The sequence below is a fragment of the Schistocerca nitens genome, chromosome 2, assembly GCF_023898315.1.
Source record: "Schistocerca nitens isolate TAMUIC-IGC-003100 chromosome 2, iqSchNite1.1, whole genome shotgun sequence".
In the NCBI taxonomy this organism is placed as follows: domain Eukaryota; kingdom Metazoa; phylum Arthropoda; class Insecta; order Orthoptera; family Acrididae; genus Schistocerca; species Schistocerca nitens.
The window spans coordinates 1,158,112,122-1,158,135,860 of NC_064615.1; positions in this window are offsets into that span (position 1 = coordinate 1,158,112,122).

Below are 23,739 nucleotides of genomic sequence, written 5' to 3' on the forward strand. Positions count from 1 at the left end.
TCCTTCACCTAGGGTAGAAAGAAGGGGAGACAGGTACAGCTGTGCGTTAACTATGTCTACAGATGGTGATTGTTGGAAATGGTGCTTTCTGCAGCTCCTTACAGTTCTCCTTCACCTAGGGTAGAAAGAAGGGGAGACATGTACAGCTGTGCGCTAACTATGTCTACAGATGGTGATTGTTGGAAATGGTGCTTGCTGCAACTCCTTACAGTTCTCCTTCGCCTATGGTATAAAGAAGGCGAGACATGTACAGCTGTGCGCTAACTATGTCTACAGATGGTGATTGTTGGAAATGGTGCTTTCTGCAGCTCCTTACAGTTCTCCTTCACCTAGGGTAGAAAGAAGGGGAGACAGGTACAGCTGTGCCCTAACTATGTCTACAGATGGTGATTGTTGGAAATGATGATTTCTGCAGCTCCTTACAGTTCTCCTTCACGTAGGGAAGAAAGTTGGGGAGACAGGTACAGCTGTGCGCTAACTATGTCTACAGATGGTGATTGTTGGAAATGGTGCTTTCTGCAGCTCCTTACAGTTCTCCTTCATGTAGGGAAGAAAGTAGGGGAGAGAGGTACAGCTGTGCGCTAACTATGTCTACAGATGGTGATTGTTGGAAATGGTGCTTTCTGCAGCTCCTTACAGTTCTCCTTCACCTAGGGTAGAAAGAAGGGGAGACAGGTACAGCTGTGCGCTAACTATGTCTACAGATGGTGATTGTTGGAAATGGTGCCTTCTGGAGCTCCTTACAGTTCTCCTTCACCTAGGGTAGAAAGAAGGGGAGACAGGTACAGCTGTGCGCTAACTATGTCTACAGATGGTGATTGTTGGAAATGGTGCTTTCTGCAGCTCCTTACAGTTCTCCTTCACGTAGGGAAGGAAGAAGGGGAGACAGGTACAGCTGTGCGGTAACTATGTCTACAGATGGTGATTGTTGGAAATGTTGCTTTCTGCAGCTTCTTACGGTTCTTCTACACCTAGGGTAAACAGTAAGGGAGACAACTACAGGTGTGCGCTAACTACGTCCTTAGGTGGTCAATGTTCAAAATAGTATTTTCTGCAGCTCCTTACAGTTCTCCTTCCCCTAGGGTAGAAAGTAAGAGAGACATGTACAGCTGTGCGCTAAGTATGTCTACAGATGGTGATAGTTGGAAATGGTGCTTTCTGCAGCTCCTTACAGTTCTCCTTCACCTAGGGTAGAAAGAAGGGTAGACAGGTACAGCCGTGCGCTAACTATGTCTACAGATGGTGATTGTTGGAAATGGTGCTTTCTGCAGCTCCTTACAGTTCTCCTTCACCTAGGGTAGAAAGAAGGGGAGACAGGTACAGCTGTGCGCTAACTATGTCTACAGATGGTGATTGTTGGAAATGGTGCTTTCTGCAGCTCCTTACAGTTCTCCTTCACCTAGGGTAGAAAGAAGGGGAGACAGGTACAGCTGTGCCCTAACTATGTCTACAGATGGTGATTGTTGGAAATGATGATTTCTGCAGCTCCTTACAGTTCTCCTTCACGTAGGGAAGAAAGTTCGGGAGACAGGTACAGCTGTGCGCTAACTATGTCTACAGATTGTGATTGTTGGAAATGGTGCTTTCTGCAGCTCCTTACAGTTCTCCTTCACCTAGGCTAGAAAGAAGGGGAGACAGGTACAGCTGTGCGCTAACTATGTCTACAGATGGTGATTGTTGGAAATGGTGCTTTCTGCAGCTCCTTACAGTTCTCCTTCACCTAGGGTAGAAAGAAGGGGAGACAGGTACAGCTGTGCGCTAACTATGTCTACAGATGGTGATTGTTGGAAATGGTGCTTTCTGCAGCTCCTTACAGTTCTCCTTCACCTAGGGTAGAAAGAAGGGGAGACAGGTACAGCTGTGCGCTAACTATGTCTACAGATGGTGATTGTTGGAAATGGTGCTTTCTGCAGCTCCTTACAGTTCTCCTTCACCTAGGGTAGAAAGAAGGGGAGACATGTACAGCTGTGCGCTAACTATGTCTACAGATGGTGATTGTTGGAAATGGTGCTTTCTGCAGCTCCTTACAGTTCTCCTTCACCTAGGGCAGAAAGAAGGGGAGACAGGTACAGCTGTGCGCTAACTATGTCTACAGATGGTGATTGTTGGAAATGGTGCTTTCTGCAGCTCCTTACAGTTCTCCTTCACCTAGGGTAGAAAGAAGGGGAGACAGGTACAGCTGTGCGCTAACTATGTCTACAGATGGTGATTGTTGGAAATGGTGCTTTCTGCAGCTCCTTACAGTTCTCCTTCACCTAGGGTAGAAAGAAGGGGAGACAGGTACAGCTGTGCGCTAACTATGTCTACAGATGGTGATTGTTGGAAATGGTGCTTTCTGCAGCTCCTTACAGTTCTCCTTCACCTAGGGTAGAAAGAAGGGGAGACAGGTACAGCTGTGCGCTAACTATGTCTACAGATGGTGATTGTTGGAAATGGTGCTTTCTGCAGCTCCTTACAGTTCTCCTTCACCTAGGGCAGAAAGAAGGGGAGACAGGTACAGCTGTGCGCTAACTATGTCTACAGATGGTGATTGTTGGAAATGGTGTTTTCTGCAGCTCCTTACAGTTCTCCTTCACCTAGGGTAGGAAGAAGGGGAGACAGGTACAGCTGTGCGCTAACTATGTCTACAGATGGTGATTGTTGGAAATGGTGCTTTCTGCAGCTCCTTACAGTTCTCCTTCACCTAGGGTAGAAAGAAGGGGGACAGGTACAGCTGTGCGCTAACTATGTCTACAGATGGTGATTGTTGGAAATGGTGCTTTCTGCAGCTCCTTACAGATCTCCTTCACCTAGGGTAGAAAGAAGGGGAGACAGGTACAGCTGTGCGCTAACTATGTCTACAGATGGTGATTGTTGGAAATGGTGCTTTCTGCAGCTCCTTACAGGTCTCCTTCACCTAGCGTAGAAAGAAGGGGAGACAGGTACAGCTGTGCGCTAACTATGTCTACAGATGGTGATTGTTGGAAATGGTGCTTTCTGCAGCTCCTTCCAGTTCTCCTTCACGTAGGGAAGAAAGTAGGGGAGACAGGTACAGCTGTGCGCTAACTATGTCTACAGATGGTGATTGTTGGAAATGGTGCTTTCTGCAGCTCCTTACAGTTCTCCTTCACCTAGGGTAGAAAGAAGGGGAGACAGGTACAGCTGTGCGCTAACTATGTCTACAGATGGTGATTGTTGGAAATGGTGCTTTCTGCAGCTCCTTACAGTTCTCCTTCACCTAGGGTAGAAAGAAGGGGAGACAGGTACAGCTGTGCGCTAACTATGTCTACAGATGGTGATTGTTGGAAATGTTGCTTTCTGCAGCTTCTTACGGTTCTTCTACACCTAGGGTAAACAGTAAGGGAGACAAGTAAGGTTGTGCGCTAACTACGTCCTTAGGTGGTCAATGTTGGAAATAGTAATTTCTGCAGCTCCTTACAGTTCTCCTTCACCTAGGGTAGAAAGAAGGGGAGACAGGTACAACTGTGCGCTAACTATGTCTACAGATGGTGATTGTTGGAAATGGTGCTTTCTTCAGCTCATTACAGTTCTCCTTCACCTAGGGTAGAAAGAAGGGGAGACAGGTACAGCTGTGCGCTAACTATGTCTACAGATGGTGATTGTTGGAAATGGTGCTTTCTGCAGCTCCTTACAGTTCTCCTTCACGTAGGGAAGAAAGTAGGGGAGACAGGTACAGCTGTGCGCTAACTATGTCTACAGATGGTGATTGTTGGAAATGTTGCTTTCTGCAGCTTCTTACTGTTCTTCTACACCTAGGGTAAACAGTAAGGGAGACAAGTACAGGTGAGCGCTAACTACGTCCTTAGGTGGTCAATGTTGGAAATAGTATTTTCTGCAGCTCCTTACTGTTCTCCTTCACCTAGGGTAGAAAGAAGGGGAGACAGGTACAGCTGTGCGCTAACTATGTCTACAGATGGTGATTGTTGGAAATGGTGCTTTCTGCAGCTCCTTACAGTTTTCCTTCACCTAGGGTAGAAAGAAGGGCAGACAGGTACAGCTGTGCGCTAACTATGTCTACAGATGGTTATTGTTGGAAATGGCGCTTTCTGCAGCTCCTTACAGTTCTCCTTCACCTAGGGTAGAAAGAAGGGGGATTGGTACAGCTGTGCGCTAACTATGTCTACAGATGGTGATTGTTGGAAATGGTGCTTTCTGCAGCTCCTTACAGTTCTCCTTCACCTAGGGTAGAAAGAAGGGGGACTGGTACAGCTGTGTGCTAACTATGTCTACAGATGGTGAATGTTGGAAGTGGTGCTTTCTGCAGCTCCTTACAATTCTCCTTCACCTAGGGTAGAAAGAAGGGGGACTGGTACAGCTGTGCACTAACTATGTCTACAGATGGTGATTGTTGGAAATGGTGCTTTCTGCAGCTCCTTACAGTTCTCCTTCACCTAGGGTAGAAAGAAGGGGAGACAGGTACAGCTGCGCGCTAACTATGTCTACAGATGGTGATTGTTGGAAATGGTGCGTTCTGCAGCTCCTTACAGTTCTCCTTCACCTAGGGTAGAAAGAAGGGGAGACAGGTACAGCTGTGCGCTAACTATGTCTACAGATGGTGATTGTTGGAAATGGTGCTTTCTGCAGCTCCTTACAGGTCTCCTTCACCTAGGGTAGAAAGAAGGGGAGACAGGTACAGCTGTGCGCTAACTATGTCTACAGATGGTGATTGTTGGAAATGGTGCTTTCTGCAGCTCCTTACAATTCTCCTTCACCTAGGGTAGAAAGAAGGGGGACTGGTACAGCTGTTCGCTAACTATGTCTACAGATGGTGATTGTTGGAAATGGTGCTTTCTGCAGCTCCTTACAGTTCTCCTTCACCTAGGGTAGAAAGAAGGGGGAACGGTACAGCTGTGCGCTAACTATGTCTACAGATGGTGATTGTTGGAAATGGTGCTTTCTGCAGCTCCTTACAGTTCTCCTTCACCTAGGGTAGAAAGAAGGGGAGACAGTTACAGCTGTGCGCTAACTATGTCTGCAGAGTGTGATTGTTGGAAATGGTGCTTTCTCCAGCTCCTTACAGTTCTCCTTCACCTAGGGTAGAAAGAAGGGGGACAGGTACAGCTGTGCGCTATGTCTACAGGTGGTGATTGTTGGAAACGGTGCTTTCTGCAGCTCCTTACAGTTCTCCTTCACCTAGGGTAGAAAGAAGGGGAGACAGGTACAGCTGTGCGCTAACTATGTCTATAGAGGGTGATTGTTGGAAATGGTGCTTTCTGCAGCTCCTTACAGTTCTCCTTCACCTAGGGTAGAAAGAAGGGAGACAGGTACAGCTGTGCGCTAACTATGTCTACAGATTTGTGATTGTTGGAAATGGTGCTTTCTGCAGCTCCTTACAGTTCTCCTTCACCTAGGGTAGAAAGAAGGGGAGACAGGTACAGCTGTGCACTGACTATGTCTACAGATGGTGAATGTTGGAAATGTTGCTTTCTGCAGCTCCTTACAGTTCTCCTTCACCTAGGGTAGAAAGAAGGGGAGACAGGTACAGCTGTGCGCTAACTATGTCTACAGATGGTGATTGTTGGAAATGGTGCTTTCTGCAGCTCCTTACAGTTCTCCTTCACCTAGGGTAGAAAGAAGGGGAGACAGGTACAGCTGTGCGCTAACTATGTCTACAGATGGTGATTGTTGGAAATGGTGCTTTCTGCAGCTCCTTACAGTTCTCCTTCACCTAGGGTAGAAAGAAGGGGAGACAGGTACAGCTGTGCGCTAACTATGTCTACAGATGGTGATTGTTGGAAATGGTGCTTTCTGCAGCTCCTTACAGTTCTCCTTCACCTAGGGTAGAAAGAAGGGGAGACATGTACAGCTGTGCGCTAACTATGTCTACAGATGGTGATTATTGGAAATGGTGCTTGCTGCAGCTCCTTACAGTTCTCCTTCACCTAGGGTAGAAAGAAGGGGGGACAGGTACAGCTGTGCGCTAACTATGTCTACAGATGGTGATTGTCGGAAATGGTGCTTTCTGCAGCTCCTTACAGTTCTCCTTCACGTAGGGAAGAAAGTAGGGGAGACAGGTACAGCTGTGCGCTAACTATGTCTACAGATGGTGATTGTTGGAAATGGTGCTTTCTGCAGCTCCTTACTCTTCTCCTTCACCTAGGGTAGAAAGAAAGGGAGACAGGTACAGCTGTGCGCTAACTATGTCTACAGATGGTGATTGTTGGAAATGGTGCTTTCTGCAGCTCCTTACAGTTCTCCTTCACCTAGGGTAGAAAGAAGGGGAGACAGGTACAGCTGTGCGCTAACTATGTCTACAGATGGTGATTGTTGGAAATGGTGCTTTCTGCAGCGCCTTACAGTTCTCCTTCACCTAGGGTAGAAAGAAGGGGAGACAGGTACAGCTGTGCGCTAACTATGTCTACAGATGGTGATTGTTGGAAATGGTGCTTTCTGCAGCTCCTTACAGTTCTCCTTCACCTAGGGTAGAAAGAAGGGGAGACAGGTACAGCTGTGCGCTAACTATGTCTACAGATGGTGATTGTTGGAAATGGTGCTTTCTGCAGCTCCTTACAGTTCTCCTTCACCTATGGTAGAAAGAAGGGGAGACAGGTACAGCTGTGCGCTAACTAGGTCTACAGATGGTGATTGTTGGAAATGGTGCTTTCTGCAGCTCCTTACAGTTCTCCTTCACCTAGGGTAGAAAGAAGGGGAGACAGGTACAGCTGTGCGCTAACTATGTCTACAGATGGTGATTGTTGGAAATGGTGCTTTCTGCAGCTCCTTACAGTTCTCCTTCACCTAGGGTAGAAAGAAGGGGAGACATGTACAGCTGTGCGCTATCTATGTCTACAGATGGTGATTGTTGGAAATGGTGCTTGCTGCAGCTCCTTACAGTTCTCCTTCACCTAGGGTAGAAAGAAGGCGAGACATGTACAGCTGTGCGCTAACTATGTCTACAGATGGTGATTGTTGGAAATGGTGCTTTCTGCAGCTCCTTACAGTTCTCCTTCACCTAGGGTAGAAAGAAGGGGAGACAGGTACAGCTGTGCGCTAACTATGTCTACAGATGGTGATTGTTGGAAATGGTGCTTTCTGCAGCTCCTTACAGTTCTCCTTCACCTAGGGTAGAAAGAAGGGGAGACAGGTACAGCTGTGCGCTAACTATGTCTACAGATGGTGATTGTTGGAAATGGTGCTTTCTGCAGCTCCTTACAGTTCTCCTTCACCTAGGGTAGAAAGAAGGGGAGACAGGTACAGCTGTGCGCTAACTATGTCTACAGATGGTGATTGTGGGAAATGGTGCTTTCTGCAGCTCCTTACAGTTCTCCTTCACCTAGGGTAGAAAGAAGGGGAGACAGGTACAGCTGTGCGCTAACTATGTCTACAGATGGTGATTGTTGGAAATGGTGCTTTCTGCAGCTCCTTACAGTTCTCCTTCACCTAGGGTAGAAAGAAGGGGAGACAGGTACAGCTGTGCGCTAACTATGTCTACAGATGGTGATTGTTGGAAATGGTGCTTTCTGCAGCTCCTTACAGTTCTCCTTCACCTAGGGTAGAAAGAAGGGGAGACAGGTACAGCTGTGCGCTAACTATGTCTACAGATGCTAATTGTTGGAAATGGTGCTTTCTGCAGCTCCTTACAGTTCTCCTTCACCTAGGGTAGAAAGAAGGGGAGACAGGTACAGCTGTGCGCTAACTATGTCTACAGATGGTGATTGTTGGAAATGGTGCTTTCTGCAGCTCCTTACAGTTCTCCTTCACCTAGGGTAGAAAGAAGGGGAAACATGTACAGCAGTGCGCTAACTATGTCTACAGATGGTGATTGTTGGAAATGGTGCTTTCTGCAGCTCCTTACAGTTCTCCTTCACCTAGGGTAGAAAGAAGGGGAGACAGGTACAGCTGTGCGCTAACTATGTCTACAGATGGTGATTGTTGGAAATGGTGCTTTCTGCAGCTCCTTACAGTTCTCCTTCACCTAGGGTAGAAAGAAGGGGAGACAGGTACAGCTGTGCGCTAACTAGGTCTACAGATGGTGATTGTTGGAAATGGTGCTTTCTGCAGCTCCTTACAGTTCTCCTTCACCTAGGGTAGAAAGAAGGGGAGACAGGTACAGCTGTGCGCTAACTATGTCTACAGATGGTGATTGTTGGAAATGGTGCTTTCTGCAGCTCCTTACAGTTCTCCTTCACCTAGGGTAGAAAGAAGGGGAGACATGTACAGCTGTGCGCTATCTATGTCTACAGATGGTGATTGTTGGAAATGGTGCTTGCTGCAGCTCCATACAGTTCTCCTTCACCTAGGGTAGAAAGAAGGCGAGACATGTACAGCTGTGCGCTAACTATGTCTACAGATGGTGATTGTTGGAAATGGTGCTTTCTGCAGCTCCTTACAGTTCTCCTTCACCTAGGGTAGAAAGAAGGGGAGACAGGTACAGCTGTGCGCTAACTAGGTCTACAGATGGTGATTGTTGGAAATGGTGCTTTCTGCAGCTCCTTACAGTTCTCCTTCACCTAGGGTAGAAAGAAGGGGAGACAGGTACAGCTGTGCGCTAACTATGTCTACAGATGGTGATTGTTGGAAATGGTGCTTTCTGCAGCTCCTTACAGTTCTCCTTCACCTAGGGTAGAAAGAAGGGGAGACATGTACAGCTGTGCGCTATCTATGTCTACAGATGGTGATTGTTGGAAATGGTGCTTTCTGCAGCTCCTTACAGTTCTCCTTCACCTAGGGTAGAAAGAAGGCGAGACATGTACAGCTGTGCGCTAACTATGTCGACAGATGGTGATTGTTGGAAATGGTGCTTTCTGCAGCTCCTTACAGTTCTCCTTCACCTAGGGTAGAAAGAAGGGGAGACAGGTACACCTGTGCGTTAACTATGTCTACAGATGGTGATTGTTGGAAATGGTGCTTTCTGCAGCTCCTTACAATTCTCCTTCACGTAGGGAAGAAAGAAGGGGAGACAGGTACAGCTGTGCGCTAACTATGTCTACAGATGGTGATTGTTGGAAATGTTGCTTTCTGCAGCTTCTTACGGTTCTTCTACACCTAAGGTAAACAGTAAGGGAGACAAGTACAGGTGTGCGCTAACTATGTCTACAGATGGTGGTTGTTGGAAATGTTGCTTTCTGCAGCTTCTTACGGTTCTTCTACACCTACGGTAAACAGTAAGGGAGACAAGTACAGGTGTGCGCTAACTACGTCCTTAGGTGGTCAATATTGGAAATAGTAATTTCTGCAGCTTCTTACAGTTCTCTTTCACCTAGGGTAGAAAGTAAGAGAGACATGTACAGCTGTGCGCTAACTATGTCTACAGATGGTGATTGTTGGAAATGGTGCTTTCTGCAGCTCCTTACAGTTCTCCTTCACCTAGGGAAGAAAGAAGGGGAGACAGGTACAGCTGTACGCTAACTTTGTCTACAGATGGTGAATGTTGGAAATGTTGCTTTCTGCAGCTTCTTACGGTTCTTTTACACGTAGGGTAAACAGTAAGGGAGACAAGTACAGGTGTGCGCTAAATACGTCCTTAGGTGGTCAATGTTGGAAATAGTATTTTCTGCAGCTCCTTACAGGTTCTCCTTCACCTAGGGTAGAAAGTAACAGAGACATGTACAGCTGTGTGCTAACTATGTCTACAGATGGTGATTGTTGGAAATGGTGCTTTCTGCAGCTCCTTACAGTTCTCCTTCACCTAGGGTAGAAAGTAAGAGAGACATGTACAGCTGTGCGCTAACTATGTCTACAGATGGTGATTGTTGGAGATGGTGCTTTCTGCAGCTCCTTACAGTTCTCCTTCACCTAGGGAAGAAAGAAGGGGAGACAGGTACAGCTGTGCGCTAACTATGTCTACAGATGGTGATTGTTGGAAATGGTGCTTTCTGCAGCTCCTTACAGTTCTCCTTCACCTAGGGTAGAAAGAAGGGTAGACAGGTACAGCTGTGCGCTAACTATGTCTACAGATGGTGATTGTTGGAAATGGTGCTTTCTGCAGCTCCTTACAGTTCTCCTTCACCTAGGGTAGAAAGAAGGGGTACAGGTACAGCAGTGCGCTAACTATGTCTACAGATGGTGATTGTTGGAAATGGTGCTTTCTGCAGCTCCTTACAGTTCTCCTTCACCTAGGGAAGAAAGAAGGGGAGACAGGTACAGCTGTGCGCTAACTATGTCTACAGATGGTGATTGTTGGAAATGGTGCTTTCTGCAGCTCCTTACAGTTCTCCTTCACCTAGGGTAGAAAGAAGGGGAGACAGGTACAGCTGTGCGCTAACTATGTCTACAGATGGTGATTGTTGGAAATGTTGCTTTCTGAAGCTTCGTACGGTTCTTCTACACCTAGGGTAAACAGTAAGGGAGACAAGTACAGGTGTGCGCTAACTACGTCCTTAGGTGGTCAATGTTGGAAATAGTATTTTCTGCAGCTCCTTAGAGTTCTCCTTCACCTAGGGTAGAAAGAAGGGGAGACAGGTACAGCTGTGCGCTAACTATGTCTACAGATGGTGATTGTTGGAAATGTTGCTTTCTGCAGCTTCTTACGGTTCTTCTACACCTAGGGTAAACAGTAAGGGAGACAAGTACAGGTGTGCGCTAACTACGTCCTTAGGTGGTCAATGTTGGAAATAGTATTTTCTGCAGCTCCTTAGAGTTCTCCTTCACCTAGCGTAGAATGAAGGGGAGACAGGTACAGCTGTGCGCTAACTATGTCTAGAGATGGTGAATGTTGGAAATGTTGCTTTCTGCAGCTCCTTACAGTTCTCCTTCACCTAGGGTAGAAAGAAGGGGAGACAGGTACAGCTGTGCGCTATCTATGTCTACAGATGGTGAATGTTGGAAATGTTGCTTTCTGCAGCTCCTTACAGCTCTCCTTCACCTAGGGTTGAAAGAAGGGGAGACAGGTACAGCTGTGCGCTAACTGTGTCTATAGATGGTTATTGTTGGAAATTGTGCTTTCTGCAGCTCGTTACAGTTCTCCTTCACCTAGGGTATAAAGAAGGGGAGACAGGTACAGCTGTGCGCTAACTATGTTTACAGATGGTGATTGTTGGAAAAGGTGCTTTCTGCAGCTCCTTACAGTTCTCCTTCACCCAGGGTAGAAAGAAGGGGAGACAGGTACAGCTGTGCGCTAACTATGTCTACAGATGGTGATTGTTGGAAATGGTGCTTTCTGCAGCTCCTTACAGTTCTCCTTCACCTAGGATAGAAAGAAGGGGGACAGGTACAGCTGTGCGCTAACTATGTCTACAGATGGTGATTGTTGGAAATGGTGCTTTCTGCAGCTCCTTACAGTTCTCCTTCACCTAGGGTAGAAAGAAGGGGGACTGGTACAGCTGTGCGCTAACTATGTCTACAGATGGTGATTGTTGGAAATGGTGCTTTCTGCAGCTCCTTACAGTTCTCCTTCACCTAGGGTAGAAAGAAGGGGGATTGGTACAGCTGTGCGCTAACTATGTCTACAGATGGTGATTGTTGGAAATGGTGCTTTCTGCAGCTCCTTACAGTTCTCCTTCACCTAGGGTAGAAAGAAGGGGGACTGGAACAGCTGTGCGCTAACTATGTCTACAGATGGTGATTGTTTGAAATGGTGCTTTCTGCAGCTCCTTACAGTTCTCCTTCACCTAGGGTAGAAAGAAGGGGAGACAGGTACAGCTGTGCGCTAACTATGTCTACAGATGGTGATTGTTGGTAATGGTGCTTTCTGCAGCTCCTTACAGTTCTCCTTCACCTAGGGTAGAAAGAAGGGGAGACAGGTACAGCTGTGCGCTAACTATGTCTACAGATGGTGATTGTTTTAAATGGTGCTTTCTGCAGCTCCTTACAGTTCTCCTTCACCTAGGGTAGAAAGAAGGGGAGACAGGTACAGCTGTGCGCTAACTATGTCTACAGATGGTGATTGTTGGAAATGGTGCTTTCTGCAGCTCCTTACAGTTCTCCTTCACCTAGGGTAGACAGAAGGGGAGACATGTACAGCTGTGCGCTAACTATGTCTACAGATGGTGATTGTTGGAAATGGTGCTTTCTGCAGCTCCTTGCAGTTCTCCTTCACCTAGGGTAGAAAGAAGGGGAGACATGTACAGCTGTGCGCTAACTATGTCTACAGATGGTGATTGTTGGAAATGGTGCTTTCTGCAGCTCCTTACAGTTCTCTTTCACCTAGGGTAGAAAGAAGGGGAGACAGGTACAGCTGTGCGCTAACTATGTCTACAGATGATGATTGTTGGAAATGGTGCTTTCTGCAGCTCCTTACAGTTCTCCTTCACCTGGGGTAGAATGAAGGGGAGACATGTACAGCTGTGCGCTAACTATGTCTACAGATGGTGATTGTTGGAAATGGTGCTTGCTGCAGCTCCTTACAGTTCTCCTTCACCTAGGGTAGAAAGATGGCGAGACATGTACAGCTGTGCGCTAACTATGTCTACAGATGGTGATTGTTGGAAATGGTGCTTTCTGCAGCTCCTTACAGTTCTCCTTCACCTAGGGTAGAAAGAAGGGGAGACAGGTACAGCTGTGCGCTAACTATGTCTACAGATGGTGATTGTTGGAAATGGTGCTTTCTGCAGCTCCTTACAATTCTAATTCACGTAGGGAAGAAAGAAGGGGAGACAAGTACAGCTGTGCGCTAACTATGTCTACAGATGGTGATTGTTGGAAATGTTGCTTTCTGCAGCTTCTTACGGTTCTTCTACACCTAGGGTAAACAGTAAGGGAGACAAGAACAGGTGAGCGCTAACTACGTCCTTAGGTGGTCAGTGTTGGAAATAGTATTTTCTGCAGCTCCTTACAGTTCTCCTTCACCTAGGGTAGAAAGTAAGAGAGACATGTACAGCTGTGCGCTAACTATGTCTACAGATGGTGATTGTTGGAGATGGTGCTTTCTGCAGCTCCTTACAGTTCTCCTTCACCTAGGGAAGAAAGAAGGGGAGACAGGTACAGCTGTGCGCTAACTGTGTCTACAGATGGTGAATGTTGGAAATGTTGCTTTCTGCAGCTTCTTACAGTTCTCCTTCACGTAGGGAAGAAAGTAGGGGAGACATGTACAGCTGTGCGCTAACTATGTCTACAGATGGTGATTGTTGGAAATGGTGCTTTCTGCAGCTCCTTACAGTTCTCCTTCACATAGGGTAGAAAGAAGGGGAGACAGGTACAGCTGTGCGCTAACTATGTCTACAGATGGTGATTGTTGGAAATGTTGCTTTCTGCAGCTTGTTACGGTTCTTCTACACCTAGGGTAAACAGTAAGGGAGACAAGTACAGGTGTGCGCTAACTACGTCCTTAGGTGGTCAATGTTGATAATAGTATTTTCTGCAGCTCCTTACAGTTCTCCTTCACCTAGGGTAGAAAGTAAGAGAGACATGTGCAGCTGTGCGCTAACTATGTCTACAGATGGTGATTGTTGGAAATGGTGCTTTCTGCAGCTCCTTACAGTTCTCCTTCACCTAGGAAAGAAAGAAGGGGAGACAGGTACAGCTGTGCGCTAACTATGTCTACAGATGATGAGTGTTGGAAATGTTGCTTTCTGCAGCTTCTTACGGTTCTCCTTCACCTAGGGTAGAAAGTAAGAGAGACATGTACAGCTGTGCGCTAACTATGTCTACAGATGGTGATTGTTGGAAATGGTGCTTTCTGCAGCTCCTTACAGTTCTCCTTCACCTAGGGTAGAAAGTAACAGAGACATGTACAGCTGTGCGCTAACTATGTCTACAGATGGTGATTGTTGGAGATGGTGCTTTCTGCAGCTCCTTACAGTTCTCCTTCACCTAGGGAAGAAAGAAGGGGAGACAGGTACAGCTGTGCGCTAACTATGCCTACAGATGGTGAATGTTGGAAATGTTGCTTTCTGCAGCTTCTTACAGTTCTCCATCACGTAGGGAAGAAAGTAGGTGAGACATGTACAGCTGTGCGCTAACTATGTCTACAGATGGTGATTGTTGGAAATGGTGCTTTCTGCAGCTCCTTACAGTTCTCCTTCACGTAGGGAAGAAGCAAGGGGAGACAGGTACAGCTGTGCGCTAACTATGTCTACAGATGGTGAATTTTGGAAATGTTGCTTTCTGCAGCTTCTTACGGTTCTTCTACACGTAGGGTAAACAGTAAGGGAGACAAGTACAGGTGTGCGCTAACTACGTCCTTAGGTGGTCAATTTTGGAAATAGTATTTTCTGCAGCTCCTTACAGTTCTCCTTCACCTAGGGTAGAAAGTAAGAGAGACATGTACAGCTGTGCGCTAACTATGTCTACAGATGGTGATTGTTGGAAATGGTGCTTTCTGCAGCTCCTTACAGTTCTCCTTCACGTAGGGAAGAAAGAAGGGGAGACAGGTACAGCTGTGCGCTAACTATGACTACAGATGGTGAATGTTGGAAATGTTGCTTTCTGCAGCTTCTTACAGTTCTTCTACACCTAGGGTAAACAGTAAGGGAGACCAGTACAGGTGTGCGCTAACTACGTCCTTAGGTGGTCAATGTTGGAAATAGTATTTTCTGCAGCTCCTTACAGTTCTCCTTCACCTAGGGTAGAAGGTAAGAGAGACATGTACAGCTGTGCACTAACTATGTCTACAGATGGTGATTGTTGGAAATGGTGCTTTCTGCAGCTCCTTACAGTTCTCCTTCACGTAGGGAAGAAAGAAGGGGAGACAGGTACAGCTGTGCGCTAACTATGTCTACAGATGGTGATTGTTGGAAATGGTGCTTTCTGCAGCTCCTTACAGTACTCCTTCACGTAGGGAAGAAAGAAGGGGAGACAGGTACAGCTGTGCGCTAACTATGTCTACAGATGGTGATTGTTGGAAATGGTGCTTTCTGCAGCTCCTTACAGTACTCCTTCACGTAGGGAAGAAAGAAGGGGAGACAGGTACAGCTGTGCGCTAACTATGTCTACAGATGGTGATTATTGGAAATGGTGCTTTCTGCAGCTCCTTACAGTTCTCCTTCACGTAGGGTAGAAAGAAGTGGAGACAGGTACAGCTGTGCGCTAACTATGTCTACAGATGGTGATTGTTGGAAATGGTGCTTTCTGCAGCTCCTTACAGTTCTCCTTCACGTAGGGAAGAAAGAAGGGGAGACAGGTACAGCTGTGCGCTAACTATGTCTACAGATGGTGAATGTTGGAAATGGTGCTTCCTGCAGCTCCTTACAGTTCCCCTTCACGTAGGGTACAAAGAAGGGGAGACAGGTACAGCTGTGCGCTAACTATGTCTACAGATGGTGAATGTTGGAAATGTTGCTTTCTGCAGCATCTTACGGTTCTTCTACACCTAGAGTAAACAGTAAGGGAGACAAGTACAGGTGTGCGCTAACTATGTCCACAGATGGTGATTGTTGGAAATGGTGCTTTCTGCAGCTCCTTACAGTTCTCCTTCACCTAGGGTAGAAAGAAGGGGAGACAGGTACAGCTGTGCGCTAACTATGTCTGCAGATGGTGATTGTTGGAAATGGTGCTTTCTGCAGCTCCTTACAGTTCTCCTTCACGTGGGGAAAAAAGTAGGGGAGACATGCACAGCTGTGCGCTAACTTTGTCTACAGAGGGTGACTGTTGGAAATGTTGCTTTCTGCAGCTTCTTACGGTTCTTCTACACCTAGGGTAAACAGTAAGGGAGACAAGTACAGGTGTGCGCTAACTACGTCCTTAGGTGGTCAATGTTGGAAATAGTCTTTTCTGCAGCTCCTTACAGTTCTCCTTCACCTAGGGTAGAAAGTAAGAGAGACATGTATAGCTGTGCGCTAACTATGTCTACAGATGGTGATTCTTGGAAATGGTGCTTTCTGCAGCTCCTTACAGTTCTCCTTCACCAAGGTTAGAAAGTAAGGGAAACATGTACATTTGTGCGCTAACTATGTCTACATATGGTGAATGTTGGAAATGGTACTTTCTGCACATTCTTACAGTTCGTTTTCACATACTGTATAAAGGAATAGAGATATGTACAGGTGTGCGCAAACTATGTCGACAGATGGTGAATGTTGGAAAAGGGTGCTTTCTGCAGCTCCTTACAGTTCTCCTTCACCTAGGGTAGAAAGTAAGGGAGACATGTACAGCTGTGCGCTAACTATATCTACGGATGGTGAATGTTAGAAATGGTGCTTTCTGCAGCTCCTTACAATTCTCCTTCACCTAGGGTAGAAAGTAAGGGAGACATGTACAGCTGTGAGCTAACTATATCTCTGGATGGTGAATGTTAGAAATGGTGCTTTCTGCAGCTCCTTACAGTTCTCCTTCACCAAGGTTAGAAAGTAAGGGAAACACGTACATTTGTGCGCTATCTATGTCTACATATGGTGAATGGTGGAAATGGTACTTTCTGCACATTCTTACAGTTCGTTTTCACATACTGTATAAAGGAATAGAGATATGTACAGGTGTGCGCAAACTATGTCTACAGATGGTGAATGTTGGAAAAGGGTGCTTTCTGCAGCTCCTTACAGTTCTCCTTCATCTAAGGTAGAAAGTAAGGGAGACATGTACAGCTGTGCGCTAACTATACCTATGGATGGTGAATGTTAGAAATGGTGCTTTCTGCAGCTCCTTACAGTTCTCCTTCACCTAGGGAAGAAAGTAGGGGAGACATTTACAGGTGTGCGCTAATTATCTCTACAGATGGTGAATGTTGGAAATGGTGCTTTCTGCGGCTCCTTACAGTTCTCCTTCACCTAGGGAAGAAAGTAGGGGAGACATTTACAGGTGTGCGCTAATTATCTCTACAGATGGTGAATGTTAGAAATGTTGCTTTCTGCAGCTCCTTACAGTTCTCCTTCACCTAGGGAAGAAAGTAGGGCAGACATGTACAGGTGTGTGCTAACGATGTCTACAGATGGCGAGTGTTGGAAATGGTGAGTTCTGCAGCTCCTTATAGTTCTTCTCCACCTAGGGTAGAAAGTAAGGGAGACATGTACAGCTGTGATCTAACCATGTCTACGGATGGTGAATGTTGGAAATGGTGCTTTCTGCAGCTCCCTACAGTTCTCCTTCACCTAGGGTAGAAAGTAAGGAAGATGTGTATGGGTGTGCGCTAACCATGTCTACACATCGTGAATGTTGGAAATGGTGATTACTGCAGCTCTTTTCAGTTCTCCTTCATCAAGGGTAGAATGTAAGGGAGACATGTGAGGTGTGCGCTAACTATTTCTAGAGATGTTGAACATTGGAAATGTTGCTTTCTGCAGCTCTTATCAGTTCTCCTTCAACAAGGGTTGAATGTAAGGCAGACATGTGAGGTGTGCGCTAACTACGTCTAGAGATGGTGAATGTTGAAAATGGTGCTTCCTGCAGCTCCTTACAGTTCTCCTTCACCTAGGTTAGAAAGTAAGGAAGATGTGTATGGGTGTGCGGTAACCATGTCTACACATCGTGAATGTTGGAAATGGTGCTTTCTGCAGCTCCTTACGGTTCTCCTTCACCTAGGGAAGAAAGAAGGGGAGACAGGTACAGCTGTGCGCTAACTATGTCTACAGATAGTGATTGTTGGAAATGGTGCTTTCTGCAGCTCCTTACAGTTCTACTTCACGTAGGGAAGAAAGAAGTGGAGACAGGTACAGCTATGCGCTAACTATGTCTACAGATGGTGATTGTTGCAAATGTTGCCTTCTGCAGCTTCTTACGGTTCTTCTACACCTAGGGTAAACAGTAAGGGAGACAAGTACAGGTGTGCGCTAACTATGTCCTTAGGTGGTCAATGTTGGAAATAGTATTTTCTGCAGCTCCTTACAGTTCTCCTTCACCTAGGGAAGAAAGAAGGGGAGACAGGTACAGCTGTGCGCTAACTATGTCTACAGATGGTGATTGTTGGAAATGGTGCTTTCTGCAGCTCCTTACAGTTCTCCTTCACCTAGGGAAGAAAGAAGGGGAGGCAGGTACAGCTGTGCGCTAACTATGTCTACAGATGGTGAATGTTGGAAATGTTGCTTTCTGCAGCTTCTTACGGTTCTTCTACACCTAGGGTAAACAGTAAGGGAGACAAGTACAGGTGTGCGCTAACTACGTCCTTAGGTGGTCAATGTTGGATATAGTATTTTCTGCAGCTCCTTACAGTTCTCCTTCACCTTGTGTAGAAAGTAAGAGAGACATGTACAGCTGTGCGCTAACTATGTCTGCAGATGGTGATTGTTGGAAATGGTGCTTTCTGCAGCTCCTTACAGTTCCCCTTCACCAAGGTTAGAAAGTAAGGGAAACACGTACATTTGTGCGCTAACTATGTTTACATATGGTGAGTGTTGGAAATGGTACTTTCAGCACATTCTTACAGTTCGTTTTCAAATACTGTATAAAGGAATAGAGATATGTACAGGTGTGCGCAAACTATGTCTACAGATGGTGAATGTTGGAAAAGGGTGCTTTCTGCAGCTCCTTACAGTTCTCCTTCACCTAGGGTAGAAAGTAAGGGAGACATGTACAGCTGTGCGCTAACTATGTCTGCAGATGGTGATTGTTGGAAATGGTGCTTTCTGCAGCTCCTTACAGTTCTCCTTCACCAAGGTTAGAAAGTAAGGGAAACATGTACATTTGTGCGCTAACTATGTTTACATATGGTGAGTGTTGGAAATGATACTTTCTGCACATTCCTACAGTTCGTTTTCAAATACTGTATAAAGGAATAGAGATATGTACAGGTGTGCGCAAACTATGTCTACAGATGGTGAATGTTGGAAAAGGGTGCTTTCTGCAGCTCCTTACAGTTCTCCTTCCCCTAGGGAAGAAAGTAAGGGAGACATTTACAGGTGTGCGCTAATTATCTCTACAGATGGTGAATGTTGGAAATGGTGCATTCTGCGGCTCCTTACAGTTGTCCTTCACCTAGGGTAGAAAGTAAGAGAGACATGTACATCTGTGCGCTAACTATATCAACGGATGGTGAATGTTAGAAATGTTGCTTTCTGCAGCTCCTTACAGTTCTCCTTCACCTAGGGAAGAAAGTAGGGCAGACATGTACAGGTGTGTGCTAACGATGTCTACAGATGGTGAGTGTTGGAAATGGTGAGTTCTGCAGCTCCTTATAGTTCTTCTTCACCTAGGGTGGAAAGTAAGGGAGACATGTACTGCTGTGGTCTAACCATGTCTACGGATGGTGAATGTTGGAAATGGTGCTTTCTGCAGCTCCTTACAGTTCTCCTTCACCTAGGGTAGAAAGAAGGGGAGACAGGTACAGCTGTGCGCTAACTATGTCTACAGATGGTGAATGTTGAAAATGTAGCTTTCTGTAGCTTCTTACGGTTCTTTTACACCTAGGGTAAACAGTAAGGGAGACAAGTACAGGTGTGCGCTAACTATGTCTACAGATGGTGATTGTTGGAAATGGTGCTTTCTGCAGCTCTTTTCAGTTCTCCTTCAACAAGGGTTGAATGTAAGGCAGACATGTGAGGTGTGCGCTAACTACGTCTAGAGATGGTGAATGTTGGAAATGGTGCTTTCTGCAGCTCCTTACAGTTCTCCTTCACCTAGGCAAGAACGTAAGGGAGGCATGTACAGCTCTGCGCTAACTATGTCTACAGATGGTGAATGTTGGAAAAGGTGCTTTCTGCAGCTCCTTACGGTTCTCCTTCACGTAGGGAAGAAAGAAGGGGAGACAGGTACAGCTGTGCGCTAACTATGTCTACAGATGGTGATTGTTGGAAATGGTGCTTTATGCAGCTCCTTACAGTACTCCTTCACGTAGGGAAGAAAGAAGGGGAGACAGGTACAGCTGTGCGCTAACTATGTCTACAGATGGTGATTGTTGGAAATGGTGCTTTCTGCAGCTCCTTACAGTTCTCCTTCACCTAGGGTAGAAAGAAGGGGGAGGGGGACAGGTACAGCAGTGCGCTAAACATGTCTACAGATGGTGATTGTTGGAAATGGTGCTTTCTGCAGCTCCTTACAGTTCTCCTTCACCTAGGGTAGAAAGAAGGGGAGACAGGTACAGCTGTGCGCTAACTATGTCTACAGATGGTGATTGTTGGAAATGGTGCTTTCTGCAGCTCCTTACAGTTCTCCTTCACGTAGGGAAGAAAGAAGGGGAGACAAGTACAGCTGTGCGCTAACTATGTCTACAGATGGTGAATGTTGGAAATGTTGCTTTCTGCAGCTTCTTACGGTTCTTCTACACCTAGGGTAAACAGTAAGGGAGACAAGTACAGGTGTGCGCTAACTACGTCCTTAGGTGGTCAATGTTGGAAATAGTATTTTCTGCAAGCTCCTTACAGTTCTCCTTCACCTAGGGTAGAAAGTAAGAGAGACATGTACAGCTGTGCGCTAACTATGTCTACAGATGGTGATTGTTGGAAATGGTGCTTTCTGCAGCTCCTTACAGTTCTCCTTCACGTAGGGAAGATAGAAGGGGAGACAGGTACAGCTGTGCGCTAACTATGTCTACAGATGGTGAATGTTGGAAATGTTGCTTTCTGCAGCTTCTTACGGTTCTTCTACACTAGGGTAAACAGTAAGGGAGACAAGTACAGGTGTGCGCTAACTACGTCCTTAGGTGGTCAATGTTGGAAATAGTATTTTCTGCAGCTCCTTACAGTTCTCCTTCACCTAGGGAAGAAAGAAGGGGAGACAGGTACAGCTGTGCGCTAACTATGTCTACAGATGGTGAATGTTGGAAATGTAGCTTTCTGCAGCTTCTTACGGTTCTTTTACACCTAGGGTAAACAGTAAGGGAGACAAGTACAGGTGTGCGCTAACTATGTCTACAGATGGTGATTGTTGGAAATGGTGCTTTCTGCAGCTCCTTACAGTTCTCCTTCAGCTAGGGAAGAAAGAAGGGGAGACAGGTACAGCTGTGCGCTAACTATGTCTACAGATGGTGATTGTTGGAAATGTTGCTTTCTGCAGCATCTTACGGTTCTTCTACACCTAGGGTAAACAGTAAGGGAGACAAGTACAGGTGTGCGCTAACTACGTCCTTAGGTGGTCAATGTTGGAAATAGTATTTTCTGCAGCTCCTTACAGTTCTCCTTCACCTAGGGTACAAAGTAAGAGAGACATGTACAGCTGTGCGCTAACTATGTCTACAGATGGTGATTGTTGGAAATGGTGCTTTCTGCAGCTCCTTACAGTTCTCCTTCACCTAGGGTAGAAAGAAGGGGAGACAGGTACAGCTGTGCGCTAACTATGTCTACAGATGGTGATTGTTGGAAATGGTGCTTTCTGCAGCTCCTTACAGTTCTCCTTCACGTAGGGAAGAAAGTAGGGGAGACATGTACAGCTGTGCGCTAACTTTGTCTACAGAGGGTGACTGTTGGAAATGTTGCTTTCTGCAGCTTCTTACGGTTCTTCTACACCTAGGGTAAACAGTAAGGGAGACAAGTACAGGTGTGCGCTAACTACGTCCTTAGGTGGTCAATGTTGGAAATAGTCTTTTCTGCAGCTCCTTACAGTTCTCCTTCACCTAGGGTAGAAAGTAAGAGAGACATGTACAGCTGTGCGCTAACTATGTCTACAGATGGTGATTGTTGGAAATGGTGCTTTCTGCAGCTCCTTACAGTTCTCCTTCACCTAGGGAAGAAAGAAGGGGAGACTGGTACAGCTGTGCGCTAACTATGTCTACTGATGGTGAATGTTGGAAATGTTGCTTTCTGCAGCTTCTTACGGTTCTTCTACACCTAGGGTAAACAGTAAGGTAGACAAGTACAGTTGTGCGCTAACTACGTCCTTAGGTGGTCAATGTTGGAAATAGTATTTTCTGCAGCTCCTTACAGTTCTCCTTCACCTTGGGTAGAAAGTAAGAGAGACATGTACAGCTGTGCGCTAACTATGTCTACAGATGGTGATTGTTGGAAATGGTGATTTCTGCAGCTCCTTACAGTTCTCCTTCTCCAAGGTTAGAAAGTAAGGGAAACATGTACATTTGTGCGCTAACTATGTCTACATATGGTGAATGTTGGAAATGGTACTTTCTGCACATTCTTACAGTTCGTTTTCACATACTGTATAAAGGAATAGAGATATGTACAGGTGTGCGCAAACTATGTCGACAGATGGTGAATGTTGGAAAAGGGTGCTTTCTGCAGCTCCTTACAGTTCTCCTTCACCTAGGGTAGAAAGTAAGGGAGACATGTACAGCTGTGCGCTAACTATATCTACGGATGGTGAATGTTAGAAATGGTGCTTTCTGCAGCTCCTTACAGTTCTCCCTCACCTAGGGTAGAAAGTAAGGGAGACATGTACAGCTGTGCGCTAACTATATCTATGGATGGTGAATGTTAGAAATGGTGCTTTCTGCAGCTCCTTACAGTTCTCCTTCACCTAGGGTAGAAAGTAAGGGAGACATGTAGTGCTGTGCGCTAACTATGTCTACAGATGGAAAATGTTCATAATGGTGCTTTATGCATCTCCATACAGTTCTTCTTCATCAGGGGTAGAAAGTAAGGGAGACATGTACAGCTGTGCGCTACCTATGTCTACAGATGGTGAATGTTGGTAATGGTGCTTTCTGCAGCTCCTTACAGTTCTCCTTCACCAAGGTTAGAAAGTAAGGGAAACACGTACATTTGTGCGCTATCTATGTCTACATATGATGAATGGTGGAAATGGTACTTTCTGCAAATTCTTACAGTTCGTTTTCACATACTGTATAAAGGAATAGAGATATGTACAGGTGTGCGCAAACTATGTCTACAGATGGTGAATGTTGGAAAAGGGCGCTTTCTGCAGCTCCTTACAGTTCTCCTTCATCTAAGGTAGAAAGTAAGGGAGACATGTACAGCTGTGCGCTAACTATACCTACGGATGGTGAATGTTAGAAATGGTGCTTTCTGCAGCTCCTTACAGTTCTCCTTCACCTAGGGAAGAAAGTAGGGGAGACATTTACAGGTGTGCACTAATTATCTCTACAGATGGTGAATGTTGGAAATGGTGCTTTCTGCGGCTCCTTACAGTTGTCCTTCACCTAGGGTAGAAAGTAAGAGAGACATGTACAGCTGTGCGCTAACTATATATACGGATGGTGAATGTTAGAAATGTTGCTTTCTGCAGCTCCTTACAGTTCTCCTTCACCTAGGGAAGAAAGTAGGGCAGACATGTACAGGTGTGTGCTAACGATGTCTACAGATGGCGAGTGTTGGAAATGGTGAGTTCTGCAGCTCCTTATAGTTCTTCTCCACCTAGGGTAGAAAGTAAGGGAGACATGTACAGCTGTGGTCTAACCATGTCTACGGATGGTGAATGTTGGAAATGGTGCTTTCTGCAGCTCCTTACAGTTCTCCTTCACCTACGGTAGAAAGTAAGGAAGATATGTATGGGTGTGCGCTAACCATGTCTACAAATCGTGAATGTTGGAAATGGTGATTACTGCAGCTCTTTTCAGTTCTCCTTCATCAACGGTAGAATGTAAGGGAGACATGTGAGGTGTGCGCTAACTATTTCTAGAGATGTTGAACATTGGAAATGGTGCTTTCTGCAGCTCCTTACAGTTCTCGTTCACCCAGAGTAGAATGTAATTGAGACATGTACATGATGTGCGCTAACTATGTCTACAAATGGTGAAGGTTGGAAATGGTGCTTCCGGCAGCTCCTTACAGTTCGTCTTCAACAAGGGTAGAAAGTATGGGAGACATGTACACTGTGCGCAGCTATGTCTACAGATGGTGAATGGTGGAAATGGTGCTTTCTGCATCTCCTTACAGTTCTCCTTCACCTAGGCAAGAACGTAAGGGAGGCATGTACAGCTCTGCGCTAACTATGTCTACAGAGGGTGAATGTGGGAAACGGTGCTTTCTGCAGCTCCTTACAGTTCTTCTTAATCAAGGGTAGAAAGAAAGGGAGACATGTACAGGTGTGTGCTAACTATGTCTACAGATGGTGAATGATGAAAATGGTGCTTTCTGCAGCTCCTTA